This window comes from Peromyscus californicus, unplaced genomic scaffold (assembly GCF_007827085.1).
Source record: "Peromyscus californicus insignis strain IS unplaced genomic scaffold, ASM782708v3 Scaffold_2__1_contigs__length_46816999, whole genome shotgun sequence".
Lineage (NCBI taxonomy): Eukaryota > Metazoa > Chordata > Mammalia > Rodentia > Cricetidae > Peromyscus > Peromyscus californicus.
Window position 1 is genome coordinate 27305762 of NW_026294540.1, and position 22511 is coordinate 27328272.

Below are 22511 nucleotides of genomic sequence, written 5' to 3' on the forward strand. Positions count from 1 at the left end.
GGCAGAGGCAGGCGGATCTCTGTGAGTTCGAGGCCAGCCTGGGCTACAGAGTGAGTTTCAGGAAAGGCGCAAAGCTACACAGAAAAACCCTGCCCAAAAAAAAAAAAAAAAAAAAAGACAGGAGAGTGATTGAAGAAATTGAAGAAGACATGGCATGGACCTTTGGACTGCAGGCACACGCACCAGCTTCTGCACCTGCACACACATAGGCCAGAAGAGGGCATCTGATTCCATGGGCTAGCCTGCAGAGTATAAGGCCATCAGTCATCCCAACTTTAGTCTTGCCCCTCTGGTCAGGTGGTTGGCATTGTCTCTTGAGAGTCCACTCTCCGTAATTATTGTCCCTCGGTGTGTGGCGGGGGAAGATTCACATACCAAAGCCTTGCGTTCTTGTGCCTGTCCTCGAGTGGACATCTAGATTGAAGATGAACTCAGAACAAATAAGCCATTAGCAGTTCTTAAGCTTTATTCCTACAGAATTGTTTACCGTACAAGCTATGAAGTGCGTCTATCAATTTTATTAGCCAGGGGTTACTTTGGGCTGCCTTTGCGTACAATCAACCGAGAAGATGGCTGAAGACAGACTAGCCAGGTACAAGCTCCAATTAGGAAATGCAGTGTCTGAATGCAGCTCCGAGGGTTGACATTAAAAAAGGACTTATGAGTACTAATTACTCTAAGTACTTATGAGGCAAATTCTGTGTTTGAATAGTCAAGATGCAAGCGGAAGAATTTTAACCCTTTAAATGGTTGGCTAGTGATCAATGGACTACATTTCCCATAGTTCCCCAGGCAGTTTCATTTGCACTTCCCAGAGGGCTGTTCGCCCTTTGCTCTGGCCCTGAGCATCCGTGGGGAGAAAAAGAGGCGCTGTACTCGTCAGCATTGTTTAAATCAAATATCGTATTCTGTCCTTCCTCGTTCCTCTCTTCTGGATTCTGATTCTTCACTCGCCGGTTTCCGGAGGCCGGTCATCGGTGCGGCTCCTCAAAACAGGAAGCCGTGCGTGCCGGAGCATTCTGGGAGATGTAGTTTTCGTTCCCTTACAGGCTGCAGCTTGTCTTCCTCCACCTCCTCCCGTCTAGTGACGGCGAGCGCGCGAACAGACGGATGGCAGCTGTGAGGGTTAGTGACAGGTCTGCGGAAGAGCACCTTGCGGGCCGCCAACGACCGCGAAGCCAATGAGTTTCCTGTCGCGAGCCCGCCCTGTAACCGGCTTGCCGCGGAGAGCTCTGGGAAATGTAGTTTTAGGCACGATCAGCTGCCGTTAGCTGCTGTCCGTGGCGGGGACCGGGGCTCCGCGGCTCCGCAGGTGTTTGCGGCTCGGATCAACCTTACACGGTGAGGATTTTCAGCCGGGATATCAGGCCCAGACCGGGGTTGGATGCGCAGGAAACCGGGCCCTGAGCCGGGTGTCGTGCTTGCCACCTCTCCGGTCTTGAAACCGTTCAGGTTCCTTCATTTTGTCCGGAATAGCAAAATGAGTCCTGGTGATCAGAGCGAACCCATAGAAAGGGCCAGAGTGGAGCGTTTAGATGCGGCCCTTTGGCTGGGGAGATGACTCGGGGGATAAGAGCGCTTGTTGTGCAACCACGAGGACCTGAGTTCGAATCCCCAGCACCCACGTTAAAACAAAACAATAACGTCAACAAAAACCTGGGCATGGACACACCCACCCGGTACGCCAGCGCTGTGGGATCGGAGACCAAAGGATCGCTGGGGCTTGCGGGCCGCCAGCCTAGCCAGCTTAGCCTCAGGTTTAGGAAGGACCCTGCCTCTAGGGAATACGACTGCGAGTGTGCAGGTACACACGAGCTTGCACCCAGACGTGAGCATATACCACACACACAATAAATAACGATGGGTGCTGCCCCAGCCACAGTCGTCCTCTATTACAGAAGAGAGAGCTGGGGTCAGAGTCAATAATGTACCTCAAATCGACAGTCCAGCTGGGGGGCGGACAGACCACACGTCTGCAGTGCTTCGGGAGCCGTTTCCTTCTAAGAGCAAACAACGGCAACACTCCAGTAAATAATAGTTTTTTAGGTTGCTTTTTCTTCTTTTTAAAGTATCTGTTCTGGGTTCAGGAATTGATTCTTTCCTTTGGCCATGTGGGTCTTGGGGCCTGAACTCATAGGCCAAGCTTTGCAGGGACCACATTTACCTGCTGAGCTATCTCACCACCTCTCTTGGTTTTTCAGGGTTTTGTTTGTTGTTTGTTTGAAATACCGTCTGTATATGTGACCCTAGGCTGGCTTGGAACTTGGGGCGATCTTCCTGCCTCAGCTTCCCCCAGTCCTGGGATTACAGGCAAAAAACCAAAACAACAACAACAAAAAGCACCAGGCTGGTTGCACATTCCTGATTCCAGTCCTCAGGAGGCAGGACAGGAGGATCAAGGCTCTTTTAAGGCTAGGCTGATCTACATAGCAAGATCCAGACCAGGCAGGACTACAGAGTGAAACCTTGTCCCCTCTCCACATAAACAGGAGTGGGAGCAGTGAGGTGCCTGGTGGGGGAAAGTGCTTGCCACCAAGCCTGATGTCCTGATTTCAGTCCCCAGGACCCACATCACAAAGCCAATCATAACGGGCCACACTTGTAGTCCCAATGCCGCGCCGGGGAAGCAACCACAGGCAGATCTCGAGAGCCCACTCGCTGGCCAGCCACGCCAGCCAAGTCAGGGATCGTGAAGCTATCGAGAGAACAGGTCTCAAAAACAAGGACAGTGACAGGAAGGACACCCAGGGTTGACCTCTGACCTCCACGTGCACCGGTTCATATATAAACGTGAGAGCCAGCATTTGAGCGTGGGTTCTGGAGTTCCAACTCTGCCGTTTGACGGCACCATCCCAACAGCCCCCCCCCCCCAAATGTACTGCCTTTACATATATGCAGATTACAGCTCCTTTAAAGCTTTCCAGATTTTCAAGCCATATTAAAATTTGAATAATTGTAATTTAGATTATCTCTTGAGAGAGAAGATTATGAAGGGCATTTCCTTTATACTTTTTTTTTCTAGTGTGGGTGAATCCAGGGACTTTCACATACTAAGCAAGTGTTCTTGTAAAGCTACAGGAACCCTGTCTTTGAACATTTTATAAGGCTGTAAGTTTTTATTATTATTATTTAGTAGTAGGTATTTGTAGTAAATAAACATTACTTTTCTAGCCAGAAAGCTGTTAAAAACAAAAACAAAAAGAAAAAAACTAGGGGCAGAGAAATGACTCAGCAGTTAGGAGTGCATGCTGCTCTTGAGAAAATCTGAGTTCGGACCCCAGCATCCACATTGGGTGGCTCACAACCACCTGTAACTCCATATCCAAGGGATCTGATGCCCTCTTCTGGACTCACAAACATGTACACATGCACATAAATAAAAATAATACAAAGGAAATCATTAATAAAGAAAAATACGCCGGGTGGGAAGAGGTAGGGGGAGCACACAGCGGCACACACCCATGATTCCAGAAGCAGAGGTGGGAAGTTGCCACAAGTTCAAGACCAGCCTGACCATCATAGTGAAAGGCTGTGTAAAGACCCTATCAAAAAGCCAGGCGGATCTCTGTGAGTTCGAGGCCAGCCTGGTCTCCAAAGCGAGTTCCAGGAAAGGCGCAAAGCTACACAGAGAAACCCTGTCTCGAAAAACCAAAAAAAAAAAAAAAAAAAAAAAAAAAAAAAAAAGAACTAAAAACAAGCTGGGCATTGTGGTGCACAACTTTAATCCCAGCACTCGGGAGGCAGAGGCAGACAGATCTCTGAGAGTTCGAGGCCAGCCTGGTCTATGTTTGGGATCTAACAATTTTCTTAAAAAGGAGGAAGTAGGGCTGGGGCTGTGGTGCAGACAGTGTTCGCCTAGCATACACCAAGCTCTGGGTTCCATCCACAGCACCACATACACTAGGTGGGATGGTGCCTGCCTGTAATCCCAACACTTGGAAAGTGGAGGCAAGAGAGAGAGGATCAGGAGTTCAAGGTTAGCCTCGGCTACGTCGTAGTGAGTTCGAGGCCAGCCTGGGATATATAAGACCAACAAAAAACCTTTAGTGTCCTGTGCCTGTAATGCAAGGACTTACCTAGCTAAATCATGAAAGAGAGAGGTGGGGAGAGAAGAGAGAGGAAGGAAAGGGGGGTAAACACGGGCCTATGTCCACCCTGATAGCTCCTATTTCTTTTAGCGTTCCCGATGTTCTAGCATTCTTGATGGTTCGGGAAGCTTCTGGAACACAGGACAGACACCTGTACAATGGAAACAAGATCTGCATCATGAGCTTCAGATGTGTTCTTGGAGCCATGGTAAGAACAGGACCCACCGGCGTCCGTGCCCCCTGGCCAGGCCTGGAAAGCAGTTGAACCCTTCTCGCTCGGCTTTGAGATCTATAAGGACCTGGTGTGGTCCTCACTCCACCCTATGAGCCCACTTTGGATTAGAAATCGGAGAGGGTCCTGAGGTGATCGTGGGAGCGGGGCGGCCCTCCTCTCTCTATCCTTATGTGGCTTGTGACCTCCATCCCCCAAGAGTTGCCTTAGGACCTCTATGAGGCTTTCCCCCTTTGCCATCTGATAGCTTTCTAGGCGACCCGCACGCCGCAGGGTGGCTCCGGAGCAGGTTTGTGGGCGACACTGGTATCTCTCCTTTGCTTCACGGAGCCTGGACTCCATTTCCGGGAGGTGTCCCTGGGGACTAGCCAGTTCCTTTGTCCTGGGAGAGCCTATTCCGGGAGGAGAGGCTGCAGATGAAAACAGTAGACCCAAGCTGGGTGTGGGGCTTCACACTGACGATCCCAGCACCTTGGGAGGCAGAGGCAGAGCGTTGGTGGGAGTTTGAGGTCAGTTTGAGCTGTGTAGTGCAACTCTGGGACACAGCTGGGACACAGCTGGATGAGAGTCACTTTAGCCACACCCTCTCAGGACCAGTCCACGTGGTTCAGCTTCTAATGGTGGTCAGGGCCCTTCTCCAGTACTGGAGCAGCATTTATCCTGCTAATCCCCGGGTGTGTGGAAATCTCCAGATTCTCAGTGGTTTTAGTGTGTTGACTAGAGCCATTCTCTACCTGCCCAGCCCAGTGATGCACAGCCACCAGCTAGCTAGAGGCAGGCTGTGGCTCCCTGTGTGCAGCTGTACAGGCTGGTGCAAGTCCTTTAAATTCTCTGAGCCTCTGGCTCTCTGTATATGAATATCAGACAAAATAACAGATCTGGAATGTGCCTCAGTGGTAGAGCACCTGCCTAGAATCCCCCAGTGAGGGGCTGGGGGTGTGGCTCAGTGGTAGAGCACCTGCCTAGAATCCCCCAGTGAGGGGCTGGGGTGTGGCTCAGTGGTAGAGCCCTTACCTAACACACACAAAGCCTTGAGTTTGATCTTGATGCCCAGATGATATATCAAATAAGTAGTAGGTTTAAAAGGACGTTATAAATTACAGTGTGCTAACATATGGAAGTTCTTTTTATTGATGTTTTCTTGTGGGGGGGTGTGTAAGACAGGGCTTCACTGTGGAGACTAGGCTGACCCCAAACTGTGGTTCTTCTGCCTCAGCTCCCGAAGCTTGGGATCACAGGAGAGAGTCACCCGTTCGGTTCATTCCTCTTTATTATTGGCACTCGCTCTTTGCCCGGCAGCAGTGTGGAGCCCAGCCTTCCTGCCTCTTCTGCCATTATCTCCTGCAGTTGCCCCGGGTCTCACCCCACAGCTGCCACCCAAGTCCTCCTAAGATTGCGCAGCCTCCACCCTGTCTCACAGCAGCAGTTGCTGCCTGCCTGAGCACCAGGACTCTGCCCTGGGAGGCCATCAGCACCTCTTCACGTGCCAGTCACACTTTCGCGAGCACCTGTCAGCCACACCCTCCACTGGGTGGTCAGCAGAGCTGAGTTATTCTCATCAAACCCTTCATAGGTCCCGTCCTCCCTCTCCTCAGAGTCTTCCTCCTTCCTCACCCCACCCCAGAGATGTGAAACTGTAGTTGGCGAGCTTTCTCATGGATGTGGTGGTGCACGCTTTTAATCCCAGCACTCTGGAGACAGAGCCAGGCAGATTCTGTAAGTTTGAGGCCAGCCTGGTCTACAGAGTGAGTTCCAGGACAGGCTCCAAAGCTACACAAAGAAACCCTGTCTTGAAAAACCAAAAGAAAAAAAAGAAAGAAAGAAAGAAAGAAAGAAAGAAAGAAGGAAGGAAGGAAGGAAGGAAGGAAGGAAGGAAGGAAGGAAGGAAGGAAGGAAAGAAAGAAAGAAAGAAAGAAAGAAAGAAAGAAAGAAAGAAAGAAAGAAAGAAAGAAAGAAAGAAAGAAACCAAATGAGCCTAGAAAAGAAAATGGAAGTAAGTCAGAATCTCTCTGAGATCATCATAGTCCATAACCTGCTCTAACCCCGAAACTGAGGCAGGAGGATCAGGGTTGGGGTGGGGGAGGGCCTGGACAGATAACTCAGCAGTTAAGAGTTCTAAGAGTTCCTATTACTCAAGCATGAGGACCAGAGGTCAGATCCCAGCACCTGCGCAACAAGCTGAGTATCACACTCGTGCCTGCAACCCTAGCCCCAAGGGGTCAGAGACAGGAGGACTGCTGGGACTCCTTGGCTCCCAGCCTAGCTGAGAAATCATGAGCCCCAGGTTCAGGGAGAGGCCCTGCTTCCTCTGCATATACACTCGGACACAAATGCACACAGATAAATAAATATTTTTTAAAAATAGTCTTTAAAAAAAAAAAGGCATGGTAGATTGCACCTTCAATCCCAGCACTCAGAGGCAGAGGCAGGCAGATATCTGTGAGTTCAAGATCAGTCTGGTCTACCTAGAGAAGTCTAAGCCGGCCAGGGCTACAGAGTGATACTCTGTCTCCAAAATATTTCTTGCTGTGACTGTGACTGTGACTGTGGCATAGTATGGATGGATCATTAAGTAACTAAGGGCTAGGGACGTAGCTCAGTTCCTGGGGTGCTTACCTAGCATGTACAAATCCCTGGTTTCCATCCCTGCAGTACGTAAACTGGGGGTGGTGGTACACACCTACACACCTGCAATCCTAGTGTTTGGGAGACGGAAACAGGAGGATTGGAGGCTCGAGAACATCCTTGGTGCTGAGTGGTGGTGGCGCACACCTTTAATCCCAGTGCTTGGGAGGCAGAGGCAGGTGGATTTCAAGGCCAGCCTGATCTACATAGTGAATTCTAAGACAGCCAAGGCTACCCAGAAAATCACTGTCTTTCAAAAAACATATATATCGCATCCTTGCTATAAAGAGTTCAAGGCCAGCCTGGGCTACCGGAGACCTTGTCTCAAACAAGCAAACAAGAACTCTGATCCCTTGAGACTGTGCCATTTACTGGTGGCGGTGACGCACGCCTTTAATTCCAGCACTCGGGAGGCAGAGGCAGGCGGATCTCTGAGTTTGAGACCAGCCTGGTCTACAGAGTGAGTTCCAGGACAGCCAAGGCTACACAGAGAAACCCTGTCTTGAAAAACAAAACACAAACAAACAAACAAAATTATACCAATCACATCCCATTGTTGTACTGTACTCCATGGTTACTTGGTGGGTCCAGAAGGGAAAGGACTTATTCGTGGACCGTGAGGTAATAGAACCCATTTGAATGTTCTGTTTTTTAGACCAAAGAGCTCACCTCGAATTGGGACTTTCTGGAAGTTAATCCATGAGGGACCTCCAGCAGAAGCTCTGGAGAGGCCTCGCAGCACCCATGCTGAACATCGCGGCGCGTTCAGGTACCTTCTGTTGGCTTCAAGATCTCCTGGAGAGAAAACTGAGCCATATCATTCCTGGGAGAGGAGATCCAAGCAGGCTGGAAGAGGGAAGAGTGATCCAGGTAAGCCCCTTCCTTGTTCCAGTCGGACCCATTGGTGTGACGCGTGTGCCTAGTGCCAGGTAGCATTCGCAGGTCTGATGGAGAGTGTCTGTGTAAGCAAGAGGTTCTGGGGAAACCAGCCTGTCTTCCAGGGGTGCCACTCCTCCATTGCCTGGGGGAGAAAGAGTGAGCCCCGAGTGTGAAGTACTTTTCTTGTCCCTTGGCCAAGATACCTGACAGGGCTGGAGAGACGGCCCAGTAGTTGAGAGTACTTGCTGCTCCTGCAGAGGACCCGGGTCTGGGTCCCAGCACCCAGATTGATTGGCTTACAACCACCTGCAACCCCGGCTCCAAAGGACTTGACACACAGTGACCTGCACACACACACACACACACACACACACACACACACACACACACAAGTTTAAATTGTTTAATGCCTGACAGAAAATAGCTAAAGGAAAGCAGGGCTTATTTAGGCTTATGGTTTAGACCAGTGGCTCTCAACTTGTGGATCGCAACCCCTTTAGGGAGTCAAACGACCCTTTCACGGGGTCACCTATCAGATATCCTACATATCAGATGTTTACACTACGATTCATAAGAGTAGCAAAATCACAGTTATGGAGTAACAAAGAAATGAGGTTGTGGTCGGGGTCACCACAACTTGAGGAGCTGTATTAAAGGGTCGCAGCATCAGGAGGGTTGAAAAGCACCTAGAGGATTCAGTCCATCCTGGCAGAGAAGTCGGGGCAGAGCTCAGGGGCGCAGGAGTGTGTGGCAGAGACTTCCCATATGGTGGTGGGTACGGAAGGTAGACTGGAACCGAAAGTGGGTATAGTCCTCAGAGGCCTGCCCACAGTGACCTACTTCCATCCGCCAGGCCCCATCACCTGCAAATCCCACAGCCTTCAAGATAGCACAAGAGATGGAGAGATGGCTCAGCAGAGCATTCCTGCTCTTACAGAGGGCTGGAATTGGTTCTTAGCACCCACATTGGCGGCTCAAGGCACTCTGATGGCCTCTTCTGGCTTTCTCAGACACTGGCACTCATGTGGCCTGCCTCCTCACACATGTACATATAAAAATAAATATACAAATAGCAGCCCATGCCAGACACTGAGCATTCAGAAGGTGAGCCTTCGGAGGACATCTCAGTAATTCCACAAATTGTGGAAAGGCCTTCCCCCCCCACACCACTGTCTGACCCGGCAGAAAACCACGCTTGAGGGTAATCCACAGGTGCTGTGCACATGGAGACCCTGTGTTCGTGGTCAGTCCCTGGAACACCCCATTTGGGGTCTGTGGGCAATTTCAGGCTTGTCATAGGCTTGACTCACAGTTGCACCCAGTCTGCAGGGAGCTTTCAGAGAGACGCTGTAAAAAGACCGCAGCCGGTGCCTCCTTGCTGAGAGCTGGGTGTGGGGCCGTGCCTGCAATCCCAGCCCTGGGGAGGCAGAGGAAGGTGGATCTCTGTGAGTTCGAGGCCAGCCTGGTCTTCATAGTGAGTTGTAGGCCAGCCAGAGCTACATAGTGAGACCCTGTGTCCAAAAGAAGGGAAAGAGAGAGGTGTGGTGGGGGAGGAGCAGAAGAAGAGAAAAGAAGATGACTGGGAGCCAGGCCTGATGATGCACATGCAATCACGGAACTCGGGAGGCTGGGGTAGGAGGACCACAAGTTCGAGGCCTGTCTGGGCCACTTAGTGAGAAAAGAAGACAAGAAGTCAGGGGTTCCCCTGATGGTCCAGCTCCATGGAAGGGGCCACAGACTGGAGGCCTCCTGAGCTCAGATGACAAGACTCCTGTCCCTTTTATTGTGTCTGGCCCTGTGCCACAGCAGGTCCACCCTGATGGAAGATTGACCCAAGATGCCCTCTGAACAACCAAACTGATGGGCTCGATATAGGGGCTGACCAGGGTTGGACGTGGAAGTCTGGCCTTGGCTCCAGGTCCCTGCCGGGTGACGAGGCTCTGACTCACCTTCCCAACCTAGACTGGAGTGTCAGTGTGCGGCTGAACTTCAGCAAGCTTGTTTCGATTCAGCTTATTTACATGTGATTTTTATTTTGTTCAGTGTGTGTGTGTGTGTGTGTGTGTGTGTGTGTGTTTCTGAGAGAAAGATAAAGAAGCACGCATATGCCATAGCACATGCAGAAGTCAAAAGACAGCCTGTAGGGGCTGGTCCTTTCCCCTTGTTGAGGAGGGTGTCTCTTGTCTCTTCCATGCTTGGGAACCCAGGTTAGGTGGCCCCCGAGCTTCCAGCCAAGCCTCCTTCCTGTCTTCTGCCTCTCATCTTCTCTCTGGGAGTTACAGACGCTCACACCACCCCACTGGGCTTTTTTACACAGGTGTTAGGGATCCAACTGAGGTCTCCAGGCTTGCGCAGCACGCAGTTTTACCCACTGAGGCATCTCACCGGCCCCCACCCCATGTTCATTGACCCCCCCTTTTCTCAGACGCACACACACACACACACACACACACACACACACACACAGAGAGACAGAGAGATTTTTGCAACAACCCTTTTTTTTTTTCTTTCTTTCTTTTTTTTTTTTCTTGAGACAGGGTTTCTCTGTGTAGCCCTAGCTATCCTGAAATTCGCTCTGTAGACCAGGCTGGCCTTGAACTCACAGAGACCTGCATGTCTCTGCTTCCCAAGTGCTGGGATTAAAGGGTGTGTGCCACCACTGCCCGGCTGCAACAGCACATTTTTATAGTTTATATAATCTTCCCTGTAACTTTGTGGGAAAGATATTTTACATGTGATGCTTTGGAGACCCAGGGAAGTTCAGGACCATACAGTAAGGGCAGCCTCTCCCCTTGGCAGGTGCGTGAGCTGAAGGGTCCCAAAGAACACAGAGAGGTCTAGTGGGCAACCATTCATCTGGAACCGGGCTTTGTGACCAGCCTGGTTTGGAAGGAAGGGAACTGGAAGCTGCCCTGAATGGTGGTTCACAGACCAGCATCAGCTCACGTTTCAGCAGCCTGGCTCCCACTTACGTTCCCCCTGGGGGCCAGTGTTCTATTGCTTGTGACCTTTGTGTGTTTAGGGGGTTGGTATTGTGTGTGTGTGTGTGTGTGTGCACACACTCACCTGTAGGCTTACACATACCAGCTTTTGAGAGTTGGCTCTTTTTTTTCTACTGTGGGTCCCAGGGATCAAACTCAGGTTGTCAGATTTACACAGCATGTGCCTTTACCCACCGAGACATCTCACTAGCTCACTTCTTCTCTTTTAAAAATTTCTGTATTACATTTTTCCTATTAATAACAAACGTGAAAATAATAACGTGAGAAAAGTCTAGTTTGCAGTCGTGAAGAATCATGGCTGACATTTGAATACCTTTGGAACACTTGCTGACTAGATGAATATGCGTGTGTATGTTTATACGTTTTCCTCATTAGTCACCCTTAAAAGAGGAATCTCAGGCCGCTAGCGCCTGCAGCCCTGGCATTGACGTCACTGGAAACACTGGGCCTGTCTTTAGCCGTCTTGCTCTTCTGGGCAATACTGCTCTCAGCCACAAGGGGGCGACATTTGCCCATGAATGTCCCCCACAAAGCCTACTGCGAACAGCAGCCGGGGCACCTGATCTGCATGTCCTTCGGAGCCTTCTCCAGGGACAGAAACAGGTGACTGTTTTATCCAGGTCACCCTGAGCTGCCCTCAGCTCACTCTGCTCTCTGTACCTCCAAGAAACCTTGGGAGTTGGGCATTCGAGCTCACACAGTGGCATAGGCAGGTGGACGGATCTCTGAGTCTGAGGCAATCCTGATCTGCATAGAGAGTTCTAGGACAGGCAGACAGGGTGCTTAGTGAGATCCTGTTGAGAGGGAGGACTCTTGTTAATTGGGTAGCTCCACTGGTAAAGAGCTTGCCTCACAAGCACAGAACCTGCCTTGGATCCCCAGAAACCCCACAAAAGGCCAGCTGGTGGCCTCAGGCTCGTAGTGCCAACAACGGAGAGGTGGGCAGGGGGACCCCTGGCCTTGCTGACCAGCCAGCCTTGCCTAATGGTTGACCACATAGGGACCCTGCCTAGAGAGACAAGGTTGGGGCTGGAGAGATGGTCCAGTGGTTAAGAGCACTGGCTGCTCTTCCAGAAGACCCGGGTTCAATTCCCAGCACCCACATGGCAGCTCACAACTGTCTGCAACTCCAGTTCCAGGGGATTCTGTCGGATCCCCTCACACAGACACGCATGCAGGCAAAACACCATTGCACATAAAATAAGTAAATAACTTAGAGAGGGAGGAAAGGAACATGCATGGTGCCTGAGGAACAATACCCAAGGTTGTACACACACACACATACACACACACACACACACAAACACACACACACATTCATACACACACACTCTCACACATACACACTCACATACACACTCACACTCACAGTTCTCACACACATACACACTCACACACATACACACACACATTCTCACAAACACACTCACACACTCTCACACACACACTCACTCACACACCTTGGCTTGTGAGGAAAAAGAGAGCTCACTCGTTCCCTGGCGCTGCCTACATTTGACGGATGTCCCTTCATTTTGCAGCCTTGGGCTTTAAAGGAAAACCTAGATGATGGAGCTAATAGGGCCACCCAGACTGCTCCCCTCGACCTAACACCCTCCGCTGCCTCCCCACTCCAAGGACTGAGTCAGAGCACCTTACCAGGGTCACTGGGCCACGCAGACCTCATCCCTCCTCATCTCCCTCTACATGTTTTCTTTCTTTGTCTTTTGGGTTTGTTTGGTGGTGGTTTTGTGTTTAAGACAGGGTCTCACTACAAAGCTCTGGCTGGCCTGGAACTCACGATGTAGCCCAGGATGGCCTCAAGCTTTCAGATTAGCCTTGTGCCTCTGCCTCTGCGGCTCTGGGGTTCCAGGCATGCCCCGCCATACCCAGCTTCCTCTGTTTCCTGACTACCTTAGGCTTCCTGCAGCCGCCCCCACACTTGTCCGTCAGCATCAGATCTTGCCAGGCACTTCCTGGAAGGTTCTTTCTGCATTTCACCAGAGATCACCTTCCCAGAAGTCTCTGCGGACTCCATGGTGTCAGATGATGTAATTCTCCCCCGAGGCCCAGTACATCCACTTGAAAAACACTTAGCAAGCTGGATTCTCTGCCTCCCTTCTAGAACAGGAGTCCCTGGAGAGCCTGGGGTCAGGCCTATCTGTTCACTTCTCCAGCACCGCGGCTCCCGGTTCCCCTGTGAGGCTCGGGAGAGGTGTGCTCCGTGGGTGCGTCTGTTTCACCCTTGACCTTCCCGTTCACGTGACCTCCCAGTGCCCAACGAGTCTCTAGAAATTCATCCCCAGTAGTGGTGTCGCCAATTCTGCCCCTCGTCCCTTTTGGTGATAGAGAGACCGTGTGGTTTGGTCTAAGATAGCTTCAATAGCCTCCGGTGTGGACTCTGCCACTTACAGACTACACATGTCTCTTATTTTCTTCCTTTTGTTTGGTTTTTGTATCTGTTTTTGTTTTTGTCTGTTCGTTATTGTTGTTGTGTTTTTGAAACAGGATCTCACATAACCCATGCTAGCCTCAAACTCATGACATAACTGATGCCAGCCTTGAACCCCCAAACCTCCCCTATTATTCTCCTCAGGGCTAGGATTACAAGCCTGAGCCACCGCACTGGCCTGGAACTCAAGATCCTCCTGCCTCAGCCTCCCCAAGTGCTGGGGTTACAGGCCTACATCGCCACACCCAGCTTGATTTCTGATCCGCGCAGAGTCCATGGCTGAGCTTGCAGGGCTGCTGTGGGAAACAAGCGCAGCCTGGCCCTCCCCGCCCCCCATGGCAGCCATCATGCCACAGTTCTTCCTCTCTCTCTCTCTCCCAAACCCTTATCTGCAACCTCTGGACGCAGGTACCCCTCGAATCCCAAGAGCACCACTTGGAGCTCACACTGCCTTCTTCCTTGTCTTGTGTACTAGCACTACTGGACAGGACAGGCGCCCTGAAGATACTTGTCACGCCTCAGCCAGCCATAGCAGCAGCCGCTTCCAGAACACACAGCTGGCCAGGCCTTCCTGCCTATTGCGGGCAGGCAGAGTGCCTGGAGTTTCTGGTGTTAGGAGCCCTCACAAGGCCTAGGCAAGGAACTGAAGAGAGGAGCCAGATTTTCCTGAGGAAAGAAGAGGAGAGAGGGACTGAAGAAAGCATGTAGCCCAGAGGGGGAAGGAAGCTTCTGGAACCTCAGAGCCTGGATTCTTCTCTCCTGTACAGGGTTGAGGACCCTTAGTGGACCCCAGGGGTCACCTGTGCAGGGCTGTGTCTCATCTGGAGACCTCTGTCCCAAAGGTTCAGTACTTGAAACCTAGCCTTTCTGTTCTGTTTCTGCTCTCCCTCCCTCCCTGCCTGCCTGCCTTCCTGGGTCTCCTGGTGCCCAGGCTGTCCTCACTCTCTTTATAATTACAGATGACCTTGAACCCCCGATCTTCCTGTCTCTACCGCCCAAATGCTGAGGTCACAGGAGTGCATCCTTATGCCAGGTTTATGTGGTGCTGCGGATGGAACCCGGGACCCTGTGCGTGCTAGACAAGCGTCCTGTTAACTCAACTGCCTTCCTAATTTTGAGGTAGAGGCTCTGTGTAGCTGAGGCTTGGCCCAAACTCTCTTGAAATCAATTATTTACTTATACTACTTTCTTTTAATTACACTTAATTATTTGGGGGGTGGAGCACATCCCACTGTGTGGATGTGGGGGTCAGAAGCCGTCTCGTTGAAGTCAGTTTTCTCCTTCCTCCTGGTAGGACCCAGGGATTGAACTCAGGCCCTCCAGCTTTGGTGGTAAGTGCCTTTACGCACCGAGCCACCCCACCGGCTCCTCGCAAACTGGTTTGGCCCAGGTCTCCCAAGTGCTGGGATCGCAGGCCTCCACGGCCGCACCTGGCTCTCTGCCTCACGAGGGCCATCAAGACCCCTTCTAAATCGGTCTCCTCCGTCATGCTTTCCTCCTGTGTGAGCACTTTAGGTCACAAGTGCTCCAAGGCTCCATCACTGTCCTCGGCCCGTCTTTGCTATCCTTGTCGTGTGAGATGGGAGCGCCCCCGGGGCTTCGTCACTGATGACAAGCATCCACCCTCTCCCCAGCCGGAACCTTCAGCTGATGAATAAGACTTGATTGTCTTATGAACCATCACCACCCCCGCCCGATTCATCCCATTCAAAGGCTTTCACTCCAAATGGCTCATGTGACGTTGCTGGGAGCCGTGGGCCCCTCGGAGCTCCACTTCCACACGTGGAGGATGTGCGCTGTCTCCTGTGATGGGCTCCAGAGTGATGAGCTCTGACGTGGGTTCGAGCCTATTCGGGTGCTGTATCCACCCTGTGATTTTCCCCTCTATGGCTGCTTGCCTCCATCCAAGGAACAGCCTCCCTCCCTGTATTCATCAGGCGTCTCTCCAGTATGAATTATGGAGTGAATGGAAATTTTCCCTTATTCATCGCATTCAAAGATCCTCTCTGCCACGCGAATTTGTTGGTTAGCTACCGAATCCCATCCAAATGTCTGGGCAGAGCATGGCCCAGAGTGAGGGCTAGGCTTTATCTCAGTTTGTTTTCTGTGACTGTCGGAAATACATGACCAAAGGCAACTTGGGGAGAAAAGAGTTCATGGATTTATCCTATAGGTTCAGTCCACCATAAAGGAAGCCAGGGCAGGAGCTCAGAGCAGGAACCTGAAGGCAGGAACTGAGCAGAGACCATGGCGGAGTGTGGCTTGCCTCTCCTGCTTTTTTTATCCAGCTGCTGTTCTCATACAGTCCAGGACCACCTATATAACCCAGGCTGGTCTCGAACTCACCATTCCCGTCTCAGCCTGCTGCATGCTGGAATTACCAGTAAGAGACAGGTGCCCGGCCCTCTGCCCATCTCTCAAACCTGCCCAAAGCCCACCTCTTCTCGGCAGCCCTCCGGTGATTCTGTGAGCCACATTGACACATTTCTGTGAGAATTTGATGTCTACAGATGCCTTCTTCACCTGCGATCTATTTATACCTTGTTTTTTCCTCCTCTGACAGATCTAACATTTGAAGGTGAGCCACATCTTGTCCTTTGCATTCTCCATGGAGCCTTCAAGTGCCAAAACACCGAGGAAGGGTGCTGTGGCTTGGTGACTGTGTGTCACTGTGGACAATGTGGCCATTTGCCTTTGAAGATGAAGCTCGCCTTCTCCAGATGATTTTCTGTCTTTCCTTCAAGGTCGCACAGGGAGGCAGGGGATTTCTTATTGCTTCTTCTTCCTCCCTGCTCTGCCCACCAGGCAGCCCAGCCACGTTAGCTCTGAAGACAAGTGACAGGAGCCCCCGCTGCCTCCCCTCTGCCAAGGAGATGGTACTAGTTAGTTGGGTGTTGTGCTAGGACATAGGAATGACCTTGGGAAAGGTCACCTGATGACTAAGCAGGAATGGGCACTGGTGTGTCTGTTCACCACATCCAGGGTGTCGGGGAGGCTGGCTCAGGGACCACCCCCAGTGTGAATTTGGAGCTGTGCTGGCTCAGCTTCCGTGGCACCTAGGTCTGTACCTGTTGAGGACTTAGTGGACAGACAGTATATGGAAGTAGCACACAAAAGTGAAGGAATACACCGAGCTACCCTGCCACCCCCTCCCGACCCCCATGTAAAGGTCACATCCCTTCTTTCAGAATATGGCTGAGTTCTGGCTCCCACCAAGGATAGACGCCCCCTTCCCTGTTGGTTATAAAAATCTCTTATCTCATGTATAAAAAGGGGTTGGCAAATGTCACTAAACCTAAGTTCTTATATGGCCAAAGCTCCCTTCTGACCTTTTAAAGCAAGCACATGAAGGGATAGGGATGTAGTTCAATTTGGTAGGGTGCTTGCTTAGTATGCACGAAGCCTGAGTTCCTTTTGTAGCGCTCTGTAAGACGGGTGTGGTGGAGCATGGTTGTAATCCCAGCACTTGGGAGCATGTGGACAGGTTGCCAAGTGCCAAGGCAGAGGGAAGGGAGTGCCTGCTAGAGGCCACATAGGAATCCATTTGTCTCCAGTGTTCTGTACCACTGTCCTGGAAATGCATTTTGTACTAAGCTTCTAGAACATCCTCTCTAGTTGCCCCTAAGATCACCATCCCAAGACCACTTTCCCTAAGAAATGACAGAAATGGGTAGAGGGAACAGAAGTAGAGGAAATGCATGCTCTTGAAGGAACCAAGGCCTAAGGTGAAAGGTTACCCTAACCCAGGCCCTCCAGGGAGCTGCTGATGTCCACCCCAAAGAGGGCTGCTGGGAACCTACTCAAGACAGTAGTCGAAAGCTGTAAAGACCCCCCCTCCGTGTCTTGACGGCACACACCAGGAGTCGTAGCTCTTAGGAGACGAGGCAAGGCACTTAAGAGTTCAAAGTGCGGTTGAGGCCAGCCCAGGCAACTTACTTGAAATCCCTTCTCCATGCTGCGTTTCCCATCCCCCTACTTCCCATTCTGAGGTTACCAGCAGGGCTCCCAGTCTCTCTCTCTCTCTCTCTCTCTCTCTCTCTCTCTCTCTCTCTCTCTCTCTCTCTCTCTCGTTTGTTTTTCGAAAAAGGGTTTCTCTGTGTAACAGCTCTGGCTGTCCTGGAACTCACTCTGTAGACCAGACTGGCCTTGAACTCACAGAGGTCTGCCTGCCTCTGCTTCCTGAGTAAGTGAGAGACTCTCCTAACAGTACCTCACTTGTTAGCACTCACAGTGACCTGGGAGTCCCATGCAGCGCCTCACTGAATCTTGTCAACAAGCCTTTGGAATCTGTCTTTGGGCCATGCTACAACTGAGGGAAATAGGTGTGGAGAGCTTTGCTCAGATCTCTCTCAAAGCCCTACAACTCCTGGGTAGAGGAGCTAGGACTCAAATGTACACTTCCTAGTAACTATGCCCATGAAAGTCCTGGGGTTGGTTGCAGGAGTTTCAATTCCATTTGCTGGTTGAAAATAGCACTGTTTTTACAGTCTCATCTTTAGCCTGCCCAAACCTATCCAATACTTTACAGGTACATGAGCTCCCTATAAGAGACATAAGCTTCTTATCAGCAGTCGCTAGTGTATCTGCTGTGGGAATTGAAGGGACTCTTGAGTTGGGGCAGATTCAAGAGCCTCTGGTTATACCATTGAATCTGCAAATCAGGCATTGTTACGGTTTATCTCGGCTCCACTCTGTCTGAGACCTTCTTTGGATTAGCTGGAGATAGCCAACATGGTCCAAGTAGGGCTCTGTGTCTGGAGCCTTTGCTCTGCCTGCCAACTGGGTTTCTCCTCTCCCTGTAAAATCATCCGGGGCTAAGATGTCCCTAGTGCCTCTACCTTCGTTTATGTGTACACTGTCTTCAGATGAGTAGCTTCATCTTATGCTCTGGGCTGTCCGAGCCCACACTATCAATATCCCTCTCCACTGCACTCCACTTTACCTATCCTACCTCTAGCCAGTAGTACCTAGGTGGCAGAGTCATATACTACAAGATTCTACCTCTGTGCATGTATTCTGTTCTTTGGACCAGAGTCTAATACAGGCTGGCCAGCAACTTTTGAAGTCATTTGACTCAAAAATGGAAGGAAATCCAGTCAGGCTAGGTAATTTCCCCCTTTTTTTTGAAATCTGAACCTGAAATCAGACTGATTGACAGTATGTAGCAAGATGTTATGATGGTAAGTAGGGCTTTGATGGTCCAATGTTCTGGCCAAACTCACAATGGAGAATTTTAATGAGGAAATAGGAAATAAGTCTATTATATAGGGAAAATCCACTTACTGTGGAAAAGGAAATAAACCTTTCTTTGGAACAAAGGAAAAGAAGAGAATGCTCAGAGTAGGGTCATGGCTAGTAAGCTGCCTCGCTGCCCTGTAGCTCACCAGGCCGTCCTCGCCTGTATGTGCCGCTGTAGCAAGCTTGTATTTTTTACTTTTGCTCTTGCTTGACCTAGAAGTGGTCATGTGACCCAGTTCTGCTAATACACTTACGGGGAAATTGTTGGGACCACCTTGCATCCACGAGGTAACGAGACCAAGGGGGGGACACCCAGATGAGGATGACCAGGCAGATGAGCAAAAGGAGCCAGAGGAACCATCCCCTTCCAGCCTGCCCTGTGCCAGCCTGCTGTCTCCTGGTTCCCGTCCTGCCTTTGGGGCCTGAAACAGCTCTTCACGGAGCTTCCCTGCCTCCCCGCCCTCACTGCTGCCCTATGGGTCTCTCTGTGGCTCTAAATGGAGAAAACAACCCAAGTTGCTGTCTTCCTAAGTGTTGGTGGGAGAAATGCACCACAGACGGTAGGAAATGGACACGAACCATGAAGGGCAGGCTCCGCCACAGCCTAAAGAGCAGGCCCAGTGATTAGTCATAACCCTGCAGGCCCCCTGGACACAGATCAGGAAGGATGAATAGTTCTGGAAATTTCCATATGCATATGAGCCCAAGTCTTCTCAGCCAGGGCTGAGGCATAACTTTAAGAAAAAAACATTTTTTTAGTTAGTGCCTGAGATCCAGAGCCCAAAGAGTGAGAAATCAGGATAGGCCAGGTGAGTAAATTCTGAAGGCAATGACCAGGATCTGCAGCTGGCGGTTGGAGCAGTTTGTGGCATCCGGAGCCAGCAGGTGCAAAGGCCATACTCAGGAGGAGACAGCCTTAGTGTTGTTTTAAAATGGTCCTCTTGGAAAAAAGGCTGTGCCTGCTTCCTCTCTCTCTCTCTCTCTCTCCCCCCCTAACCCCCTTTTTCTTCCTTTGTTCAAGCGAAGAGGGCAGGAGCCGGAAGTGCCGCTGAGCACCTGGAGACGGGGAGGCTGGGGGTGTGGCTCAGTGGGCAGAGTGCTTGCCTAGCAGGCACAGAGCCCTGGCTTGGGTCCCCAGCACTGCCTAAACTAGGCATGGTAGTACATGCTTGTAATCCTACCCCTTGGGAGGTGGAGGACAAGTCCGAGATCATTGGAGAAGCTGAACTCAAGGCCGGGCCCGTCCTCTTTGAAACTCTGTTTTCTAAATTCAAAAGCCAGGCTTCTCCTGGAGCCTCAATATACTCGTCACGTCACCCCCATTATAAGCAGACTCTAGAAAAAGCCACCCTCCCTCTGGGGCAGCTCAGAATAACCCCAGGGGCCCAGCCAGGGCTGCGTTAAATCAGTGAGAAGCTGTGACGTAGACACCGGCCCTCAGGACATGCCTGTGTGCCCCTGTGTATACACTGTGTATATGGAGCTGGGCCCCAAATGCCAAGGCCAGTAGCTCGCATCTGTCTCTTGTAGACTCCATTCGCTCAATGGGAATAGGCTAAAACCAGCAAAGTGGATCTCAGCTTATAAAAGGGACAAGGAAGATGAGTCACCAGAGAGGGGAAAAAAACCAAACCAAACCAAACCAAACCTCCTGTGAGGTGGAAAAGGAGTGAAGGCTGGGTCGGGAGCTGAACCGGCAAAAAGAAGCATTTCTATGTGTGCCTTGTGACAAGTCAGGGCCTCCCCCTCCCCAATATTTTTTTGTATGTACAGAACCAGAGATTGAACCTTGGACCTCACATATTCTGGAAAGTGCTCTCTCACTGAGCCACACCCCAGCCCCTCACTGGGAGATTCTAGACAGGTGCTCTAACCACTGAGCCACACCCCAGCCCCTCACTGGGGGATTCTAGGCAGGGGCCCTACCACTGAGCCACACCCCAGCCCTCTTTTGACTTTTGATTTTGAGACAAGGTCTTACTGAGTTGCCTAGGCTGGCCTGAATCTCACTCCCATCCTTCCTCCTGCTCAGCCCCCTGAGTCACTGGAATTATAGACTTGCCAAAGCTATTGCTGACACTTTTTAACCCAAAGTCTCCCCCCACCCTCGCCCCCACCCCCAGAAAGCCTCCCTACAGAGATCACGGCTTTGTAGTCTCTTAAATCCAATAAAGGGAAGCAGGAGCTTTCCCCTGACCCTCCACATGAGGGCTTTACACCATGCAGCCATGGGGTGATGTGTTCGAGCCTCTCCCTCAACCTTCACGGGTTTCTTTCCTGTGGTCTCTGATGAGAAGCACCGGGCCATCTCTGCTTGCCAGTTTCTCTTGTAACTTCCTCTCCAAACACACTCCCCACCACTTCTCACAAGTGCTCTGTCGTGTCCATGTCCCTCACTGGTGACCAGTTTAGGGTTCAGATGACTTAGCTAATGGTGTCTGGAATGAAAGAGCTGGTACAGTCAGTAGATTAGGATTCTGACCAAAGGTTCTTCACCACCCATTGTCTCCCCAGGGTCTCTGTCTGCAAGCAAACCCCAGCAGTCTAACAGCTGCAAGGCCCTAGTGAGCGGGATTCATTGACATGCCCTCACGAGCATGGCGCTTTTCTCCAGTGTGAATTCTCTGACGTTGAATGAGTTTCGTGGCCTTGAAAGCCCTCAGGTAGTCACTGTGGTGGGTTTCTGTTGCGTGGAAAGTAGCCAGGGTGTGTGGGGATGCTGGCCGATGCCTCCTACATCCCCAGGATTCTCTCCAAGGTGGATGTTGCTACGATGTTGAGAAGGTTGGGAGCCTCCGGGAAAACTGCTTTGTACGTACAACAGTTGCCGCCGTTCCGACGGTACCAACACTGTGATATGGAATAAACTGGATTCTGACATGAGACTCAGCCTTTGGTGGAGGGTAGTGTGTGTGTGTGTGTACACGCTCACCCATATTTGTGTCGGTCATAGGTCACAACCTTGGGTGTTGTTCCTCCAACACCGTCCACACTGTTTCCTGAGTCATGATTTCTCTGCAGTCTGGAGCTCACTAAGGAGGCCAGGCCGGACGGATCTGCCTGACTCGGTGTGACTGACAAGACACCAGCACGCCCAACTTTTTTACGTGGGTTCTAAGGATCAAACCCAGGTCCGTGTGCTGGTACAAGCCCTTTACTAACTGAGCATCATGGCTGCCCTAGATCCCGATCTTCCCGTCTCAGCCACCTTTGTGCCGAGATAACAGGTGTGTGATAACGTGTGTGTGCCGCCATGCCTAGCCTTCCCTGGGCTTGTTCACACCCCTCATGCTTTATTTTAATTTAAAATTTTTAACTTTATTAAAGAACTTGCCTAGAATCCCCCAGTGAGGGGCTGGGGTGTGGCTCAGTGTAGAGCACCTGCCTAGAATCCCCCAGTGAGGGGCTGGGGGTGTGGCTCAGTGGTAGAGCACCTGCCTAGAATCCCCCAGTGAGGGGCTGGGGGTGTGGCTCATGGTAGAGCCCCTGCCTAGAATCCCCCAGTGAGGGGCTGGGGTGTGGCTCATGGTAGAGCCCCTGCCTAGAATCCCCCAGTGAGGGGCTGGGGTGTGGCTCATGGTAGAGCACCTGCCTAGTATATATAAGGCCCTGGCGTGGATCCCGGTAGAATAAGCGCCAACTCTTCCCCACTTTCCCATGATTATCCAATTGTTTCTAATGAATCCCTCTTTTCCCAACTATTTTGAAATTCTGCCTTTATTGTTAAATTCCTGTTCAAGTTGGTTATTAACCTTGAATCTGCTTGAACCTTCTCCAGTACCTAATTATCTCAGCGTATAATTTGCTTTGATAGCTGATACAATTGGTCCCCCTTTTACGGTTTCAAAATTCTCACAATGGAAAACAGGCAGCAGTTGGAGCTGATGAGAGTCACTCTGAGGTTGAAAAAAAAAAAATTCTTAGTGAGCTGTTATCTGTGGCCAGTTGTCCACAGAGACAAGAAACTCGATAAAATGAAAAAGGATGAATATAATTGA

The 22511-nt window shown here is 51.0% G+C and overlaps 1 long non-coding RNA gene across 4 annotated transcripts; it reads left to right on the plus strand.

Annotated features, from left to right (window-relative positions):
• The first annotated feature begins 150 nt into the window (after positions 1–150).
• LOC128120265 (uncharacterized) lies at positions 151–21396 on the plus strand. 4 transcript variants are annotated; one of them, XR_008221817.1, is made up of 6 exons: positions 151–1341; positions 4179–4296; positions 7601–7815; positions 14235–14394; positions 14570–15741; positions 15839–21396. It is a non-coding gene; the product is annotated as an uncharacterized LOC128120265 (long non-coding RNA). The 4 variants fall into 4 exon arrangements; XR_008221818.1 differs by having other exon boundaries at positions 164–1341; positions 14570–14606; XR_008221816.1 differs by having other exon boundaries at positions 166–1341; positions 14570–21396.
• The last annotated feature ends 1115 nt before the right edge of the window (positions 21397–22511 follow it).